Below are 9,100 nucleotides of genomic sequence, written 5' to 3'. Positions count from 1 at the left end.
AATATAGTTGATACAACTTCAAGCTTCTTAAATTTGTTAGGACTTGTTTTGTTACATAATATGTGACCTGGTTTGGAGAATGTTCCATGTGCACTCAAAAAGAATGTATATTCTGATGATGTTTTGTGAAATGTTTCGTGTATGTTTGTTAGCTCAATTTGGTCTATAGTGTTGTTAAGTTCTCTGTTTCATTACTGATGGTAATTGCTGTCTGGATGGTCTATCCACTATTGAAAATGGGGTATTAAAATCTCCTATTATTGTTACTATTTCTCCCTTTAGTTCTGCTGATGTTTGCTTCATATATTTGGGTGCTTTGATGTTTGAGGTATATATATATATATATTTTTTCATACACACACAAAATTATTATATCTTCCTGCTGAATTGACCCTTTTATAATTATGTTAGTCTTTTTTTTTTTTGTCTCTTTTGACAGCTTTTATGCTAAAGTCTATTTTGTCTAAGTTTGGCCAATCCTGCTCTCTTTTGGTTTTAGCTTTTAGTATCCTTTGCATAAAATATCTTTTCCTATTCTTTCACTTTATGTGTGTCCTTACATGGAAAATGAGTCTCTCATAGACAGCACACAGTTGATTCTTCTTTCGTCTATCGGTTCAGCCACCCTATTTTGATTATGCAGTTAATGTACATACAATTATTGATAGGAAAAGAATTACTATTACTATTTTGTTGTCTTCTGTCTTTGTTGTCCCTCTTTTTCTCTCTTCTTCTGTGTTTCCATGATTTTTTGTGGTGACATACTTTGATTCCTTTCTCTTTTTGGTGTGTATCTTCTAGAGTTACTTCCTTTGTGCTTATCATGGGGCTTAAAGTATCTTATAGTTAAAATAATCTAGTTTAAGCTGATAACAGCTTCATTTCACTCTCTTACCAATACTCAAGACTTTTACTTTTTACCTTGACACAGTTACTGTCACAAATTACATTTTATATTGTGTTTCAATTAACGTATTTTAATATTTATTGTATTCTTTTGTTCTTTAACTTCTTGTTTTACTCTGTTTTGGCTGCTATAACAGAATACCTGAAACTGGGTAATTGGGTAATTTAGAATAATTAGAAGTTTTTTTTTTTTGACTCACAGTTTTGAAGAATGGGAAGTCCAAGACTGAAAGGTCAGCACTTGGCAAGGGCCTTGTTGTATGGTGGAAGGCAGAAGGGCAAGAGTGAGAAAAAGAGGGTCAAACTTACCATTTTATAATTGCACCAGTCCCACCTATGAGGGGCAACCAACATGGCCTAATCCCCTCTTAAGTGTTCTACCTCTTAATACTGTTACAAGGGCAATGAAATTTTTTTTTTTTTTTTTTTTTTTTTTGAGACGGAGTCTCGCTCTGTCGCCCAGGCTGGGGTGCAGTGGCCGGATCTCAGCTCACTGCAAGCTCTGCCTCCCGGGTTTACACCATTCTCCTGCCTCAGCCTCCCAAGTAGCTGGGACTACAGGCGTCCGCCACCTCGCCCAGCTAGTTTTTTTTTTTTTGTATTTTTTAGTAGAGACGGGGTTTCACCGTGTTAGCCAGGATGGTCTCGATCTCCTGACCTCGTGATCCGCCCGTCTCAGCCTCCCAAAGTGCTGGGATTACAGGCTTGAGCCACCGCGCCCAGCCAGCAACGATATTTTAAGGAGTTTTGAAGAAGACAAACATTCATGTCAAGTCACTTCTATACCAGAATTAGAAGTGATTTATACATCACTATTACAGGATTACAGCATTCTGTATTTGTCTGTATATTTACCTTTACCAGCAAGTTTTATACTTTTATATGCTTTCATATTGCTTTTTAGTGTCTTTTCCAAATTGAAGCATGTCTTTTAGGCTTTCTTGCAAGACAGGTCTAGTGATGAAATCTCTCAGCTTTTATCTATCTGGGAAAATCTTTATTTCTCTATTTTTAAAGCATAGTTTCATTGGATATAATATTGGTAGTGGGCAGTCTGGTTTTTCTTTCAGCACTTTGGTTATATCATCACTCTCTTCTGGCCTATAAGGTTTCTACTGAGAAATCTGCTGATAGTTTTATGAAGGCTCCCTTGCATATGACAAGCTACTTTTTTTTCCTGGCTATTTGCAAAATTCTTTGACTTTTGAAAATTTGATTATGATGGTCCCTGATTTAAGATGATTCAACTTGATATTTTTGACTTTATGATGGCACAAAAGTAATATACATTCAGCAAAAACTGTACTGAGTATACATAAAACCATTCTCTTTTTCGCATTCAGTACAGCATTTAATAAATTACATGAAATATGCAATACTTTATTATAAAATAGTCTTTGTTAGATGATTTGGCCAAACTGTAGGCTAACCATGTTCTAAGCATGTTTAAGATAGAGTAGCCCAAGCTATAATCTTCCATAGGTTAGGTGTATTAAATGTATTTTTGACTTAAGGTATATTCAACTTATGATGGGTTTATTGGGATGTACTCCCATGGTAAGTTGAGGAGCATCTGCATAATGTGTCTCAACGTAGATTTCTTTGGGTTCATCCTAGTTGGAGCTTGTTGGTCTTCTTGAATCTGGATGTCTATTTTCTTCCCCAGATTTGGGAAATTTTCAACCATTATTTCTTTAAATAAGCCTTCTACCCATTTTCTCTCTTTTCTACTTATGAAACTCCCATAGTTTGATTCACTTGATGATGTCTCATAATTTCCTTAGGCTTTCCTCACTCTTTTTGTTTCCCTGACTGTAATTTTAAGTGGCCTGTATTTGAGTTCACCAATTCTTTCTTTTCTTTTATTTTTTGAGACGGAGTCTCATTCTGTCACCCAGACTGGAGTACAGTGGCACAATCTCAGCTCACTGCAACCTCCGCCTCCTGGGGTGCAAGCAATTCTCCTGCCTCAGCCTCCTGAGTAGCTGGGATTACAGGCGCTCACCACCCCGCCCGGGTAATTTTTGTATTTTTAGTAGAGATGGGGTTTCACCATGTTGGTCAGGGTGGTCTCAAACTCCTGACCTCATGATCCTCCTGTCTCAGCCTACCAAAGTGCTGGGATTACAGGAGTGAGCCACCACACCCGGCCTATTCTCATTTTTTTCATGCATTGTTTTCTTGATGTTTTATCGCATCTTTACAACAATTATTTTGAATTATTTGCCATGTAATTTGTATCACTTCATTTTATTAGATTTGTCTGGAGATTTATTTTGTTTCTTAGTTTGGACTGTATATCCCTGTTTTCTGTTTTTGTTTTTGTTTTTGTTTTTTATGTGACTCAACTTTGTGATAGGATCTATGCATTTGAAGAGATAGCTACATCTCCCTGTGTTTACACACTGGCTTCATACAAAGGAAGACCTTCACCAAGCTAGACATTCTGGGAACTTCCAAAACCTTTTTGGGAGAGATGCAACTTCTCTGGGTCTGTGCATATAATTTCTCAATTAGAGAAGCTTGCCTTTTTTGTTTTTTTTTTGTTTGTTTGTTTTTTGTTTTTTTGAGCTTGTAATCTTTCTCTCTCTCTCTGGTGTCTATATGTAGGACTACACATTCTCTGGTCCTGTAATAGCAATCTGCTCCACTCTCACTTGTTCTCAGTGGCCACCAGGAATCCAAAGTATGCTGTCTTCCTGTCAGCGCCCTGCATCGGGAGAGGCAGATATCCCTCAGTCCTCTAGAATGTCCAACACACAGTCCACTTCTTTTTCCCTCTTGAGAAAGACACCGTAAGTTGTGCAGCTCCTGACTGTGTTGAGTCATGCCAGCTGCAGCAAGCTGACCCATGACTCTCCTTTGTTCTCAGAGACCCCCCAGGTATACAAACTATGCTGGTTAAGTCAGTAGTCCGAGGAAAGGGAGAAACCATTCCCTTGGGACAGCCCTCCAAAGAGTCAGAATATTGGATACATGCTTCACTATTTTCCCTCCCTCCCTAAAGAGAAGCCTCAACTTGCATACCTTCTCTCTATCACACTAAGTCCTTCTGGCTGCTGCAAGCCTCCCTCCACTTGTTTTTGTTCTCAGTGATCCTACTCCTGTCCCACCCCAAGCATCCAAATGATACGTGGGGTAAGACAGAAATCAGTCACCAGGTTAGTCTTCCAAAAACCCTGAATGCTGAACTCATGCATTCACCACTCTTTTTTCCCACCTTAGGGGAAGTCACAAGCTGGGTTGTTCTCTCCTGGTTGGGCTGTTCTCTCCCGGTGCTGAGCTGTGCTGATGTGGGTAAAATGAAATTGCTTTTCTTACCTATTTCAGTGTGGATATTCTGGTTTTGTGCCTGCCAGGGTACTTCAACTTCTTACCTGGATTCTGGAATTCTCCTAAAGGTATTTCGGTTTGCATGTTGTTATATCAGTGTTTCTGTGGAGAAACAAGGGCTGGAACTTCCTGTTTTGCTATCTTGCTAATGTCACTTCCTAGCAACTCAATTTTTAACTGGGTGGGTAAGAACTTGTAAGAGATCAAATAAAACATGTTGGACATTCACTATTGTAAGTGGTAGCAAATGCATTGATCATGTGAATCATCCAAACTTGGATCAATTCTAAAAATGAAACACCCAGGGAATATGCTTATGTGAACAGGAAGATAGGGTTATTAATAATCACACTCATTGCATCAGGCTTCAATTTAGGAGTTGAGGAATAATGGGTTTTTCCTATTTATAATTAAGTTTCCAAACTTCCTGGGTCAGCTTTTTCCTTAAGCAATGAAGTGTTCCTGGATAAGTGGCCTCTAAGGCGCTATAGACCCTCAACATTTTTATATATAATGGTGAATGGCAGATGATGGCAAATAAAGAAAAATGACACCTCTAGTATACAACTACTACTCATAATATGCTAAGATTTTTTTTTAAAGAATGTGATTGATCTACTTTTGTGTTTAGTATCTTTAAAAAATTGGTTGGCTAATCTTGACTCCTTATAAATTCTAAATGAGAAGCAGAGGGACCTATTTTTTCCCATATGAGCCTTGATGATTCTAGATGACTCAAATGAATTCTTTAGTATAGATATCTTTCCTATCATTCTACTGTTATACCAGAAGCACGTGACTCTTTGGATTGAAAAATCATCCGATTCAAATTACAAACACATATTTATTCCAGTTAATTTTCTTTTACTTCCTGAAATCACCAGTACAGAATACTGGCCACCTCAAGACCACCCCCTTTGCCTTGACATTATAAGAATTTGTGTCATATCAGAAATCAGACCCCAATCATTCCAGCTCTTTCATGCTCCTGCTTCTACTGCATAGTCCTCTGATTTCACAAACATCAATTAATTTCTTCCAACTCATAAGCTAACTCCTGAGTTTACTTTTTTTCTATTTAGTTAAAATTTATGATGGATAATTTAATTCCATGGCACTCAAAGTAGGCTCTGGCCAGCATGGGCATTATCTGGTAATTTGTTAGAAATGCAGAATCTCAGGTACTTCCTGACCTGCATTTTAGAAATTACTTAAAAAGATCCCCATGTAATTTGTATGCACATTGATGGTTGAGAAGCCCTGACGTCAAAATTATTTAACCAGTTTTATTAACTCACATATACTTTCTGGGTCAGCTTTGTTCTTAAGCACTGAAGTATCCCTCAATAAATGACCTCTGAGGCACTATAGACCCCTCCATCACTTTATGAAATTCTTCCATATGAATCATGGTGAATGCCAGATGATGGCAAATAAAGAAAAATGACATGTCTACTATATACATTTGCTACTCGTAACACGGTAGTGCTGGTGTAGTTCTACAGCACATTGAAATTACTTGTCTATACTCATCATTACATCTAAACAGTCTTTTATGAGCAGATTATCATATTATCTTTTTAATCTTAGCTAGATGCTATTACTAGCACGTTCTAGCAACATAGTGTTGTTGAGTTCAAGTTAACGTCTCTCTAGGTCATGAACCAATTAATAAGATGCTTATGACATGGCAGGATCAGTAACTATTCTAAAATATTTGCATCTTAATGGAGGATTCCTGAAGAAAAATGAATTTAGCCTAAATTATTAATAGTAATACTGTGAATTTTTGAGAAGTTGGTCAACTGAATGAAAATTTGTCTTCAAATTTCCCTCCACCTTGCCCATCATCAAGGTGGTCCAAATGAAAGAACTCTGAGTGCTTCTGGGCTGGCAAATTGGCTTTTAAATTGTCTTCTTCCTATTAGAGTTCTAAACGCCAATATCTCCATAGACAGAAACTGCAGGCCATGTGAGAGACCCAATATACATGAAGTTATGGAATAATGGGAAGAGTAGTTGGAATGGTGATAGGATTATTATAATACATTTCCTTGCAATTGCTTATCCAGTCACCTGTCTTCACCAGACTGAGTTGCCAGAGTAGAGATGTCTACCTTATGCAAACAGATCCCATAGCCAGTACCTTGTACATAAAGATAGCATGTTTAATGAATTTTGGGGATAAATGATTTTAAGGCATTGGTCATGGTATGATTAATAAAATGGCATGTCTGCGTCATAAAAACTGAAAGTACCAGCAGTTCAGATTGTATCAGCAAGAGGGGGCATGTTCATTTCTGAACGCTGAATCCCGAGAAAACAGTATCGTCTTTCACAGTGAGCCACATTAGTATTTTCTGGCTTATAAATGCCTTTCTTAACATCCCAGCTCCATCAAAGAGAAATTAGGCAATTGGGACACTATTTTATAAACTGACTTATAAAGTCTGGTGTTTCCCTACATAATGACTAAGTACCTCAGAAATGCTTTGTCTAACACTTATTTGTTGAATATTAGAACATTAGTTGCAGACTTAATGTTACCATGTTGTAATTTTCATGTGGTTGAAAAGTTAACATAATGTAGAAATGTGAAATTAAACTGGTTGTCTATGAGCAGCAGCCCTGCTAAGATCTATTTCTCAATCCTCATTATTTCATCTCTTGGCTTATTGTCTTTGCTGCCTTCTCCTATTACTCACAAAATTGCCAAATAAGTCCCTGAGGATGCACTAGCACAGGGCTTCTGGAAAATGGTGTTTAGACAGTTTACATCATGGGACCAATGAAGCCAATATATTTGCCATTGTTACAAAAAAAGAAAAAAAAAAGCCTGAGTTCTCTGGTTTTGTTAATTGACCCACAGCTTTAGAAGGAAGAGGGCAAATTTGGATGAGAAACAATGAGAAAGCAAATTTTCAGGGGACTAACTTGTAGGTTTTCAGTTTAAATGATGCTTAATAGAATAGAGAAGATATGAGAATTTTAATAACTGAATCCACAGTGGGAACTATCTTGGAAAAAAAGAATGACATAAAAATTATTCTTTTCTATTCAGAGAGTGTGAAGAGGAGGAGAAAGGTTAAGATCTTTTCCAATGCAAAATTAGGAAAAAAATATACTATAGGTAAGTCACAAAAAACAAGTATCTTGAAGTTTTCTTTGTTCATGAGGTTATGACTGTGGTGCGACTTACTGTGCCTGTCATTATTTTCCTCCTAGTAGGAGAAGCCACCGAGCAGTCAACTAGAGCTGGCCTTGCCAATGGAAACTAACCTCGCAGAGTTAGCAGGACCTTTCTAAGCATCATTTGGCAATCTCTGTGTGGCCTTTGCAAGGCAGTGTCCTCCCCATGCCTCGCTGCCTACCTCCAGAGTCTTGCTATTACCATACATACCTTTACTTCATTCAAATAAGAGAAATAAATGTAACTCTGCATTTATCCTCAGTATTATCATTCAGTAAATAGACTTGGGGTATGAAGGACATTTTCATCCTATGTACCAGCACACAAATTGTAATTTAGAGATGAAAATGAGTATTCTATAATTTGTCAAATCTCTGTTGTGCTAAGTCACACTAACTAGCTGTGTCATAAAAAGTAGTGGCACAAAGTCATCCCAAGTGACTCAGCAAAATTTTTCTAACCTCTGCATATATATTTTATGATTATGCCTCATTTAATCCCCCCTTTTCTATTCAAAGCAGAATTGGTCAGCAGGAAAATCAATTTCTAGAATTAGGCCTTTAGTTATTAACCCCACAGCAGATTCTTATATTATGAGATGGTTAATACACTGTTGTTCTTGAAGCCTCGTAGATTCCTCCTACTTCTATAATGATCAGATTTAAAAATATTTTCCTCTTATAAATCTCTATTATCAGACAGTAGAGAAAATCTTGTTTTATCCAACAATGAGGAAAAAAGAACAAAGCCTAGGAAATGGGTGTATAGAGGAAAAAAACCTTCAGTTGCCATTGAGGGAAAATATTTCTTAAGTTTAAACCAAACCAAACCAAACAAAAAGCACATGATGATATATAGTCCTAATAAAATTTTATTGAGAACCAGTAAGTCAAATCCTTTACAGAACATGAAAATACATATGATCCCAGCCTTTCCCATTAAATGACAATATAACATTTGGGCAGTTTCCCTGAATATCCCAAACAGTTTGCTTTATAATTAGAGAAACAGTTCGTCTATAGCTCAATAGTACAGAAAACACAGGAATGAGGTGCTCTTATTTAGCGCAAGCAGAAATGAAATTGGAATTCAGTGTAAATAATAAAGGACTACAGATGAGTTCTAGTAGCCAAAGGAGTGTATGCGTAAAGAGTCACTCTTCACATTTTCTATTTCTAAAGTAGCTAGTAAAAGGCAGGACCATCGTAAGATCAGACAAAAATTAACCTGAGGGACATAGTAGCAGAGTATGTCTCTCAATTCAGTTATTTAGGAAATGTTAATAAAGAAAGTAACCCTAGATCCACTTTTACCTAAAACTCTACCTACCATGAAGGTTTCTGATGCCAAATAATTGGAACTGACATGAAAGATAAAGAGAGAGCCACATGACTCAGGATTAAAGACTGACAACTCAGGCCACACTACAGTCCATAGTATCTATGGAAATAGGATAGTAATAATAATAGTCCATGGTATCTATGGAAATAGCCAGGATAATGTTAACATTTTTTACACGATGAAAAGTTAACTATTTGCAATTTCTAAATTACTATAGAAACAGAAACATGTGACGGGATTAAAGACTGACAACTCAGGCCACACTACAGTCCATAGTATCTATGGAAATAGGATAGTAATAATAATAGTCCATGGTATCTATGGAAATAG

This window comes from Colobus angolensis, unplaced genomic scaffold (genome assembly GCF_000951035.1).
Source record: "Colobus angolensis palliatus isolate OR3802 unplaced genomic scaffold, Cang.pa_1.0 Scaffold95, whole genome shotgun sequence".
Lineage (NCBI taxonomy): Eukaryota > Metazoa > Chordata > Mammalia > Primates > Cercopithecidae > Colobus > Colobus angolensis.
The sequence above is the reverse complement of the archived record's forward strand: the minus strand, read 5'-3'. Positions refer to the sequence as shown.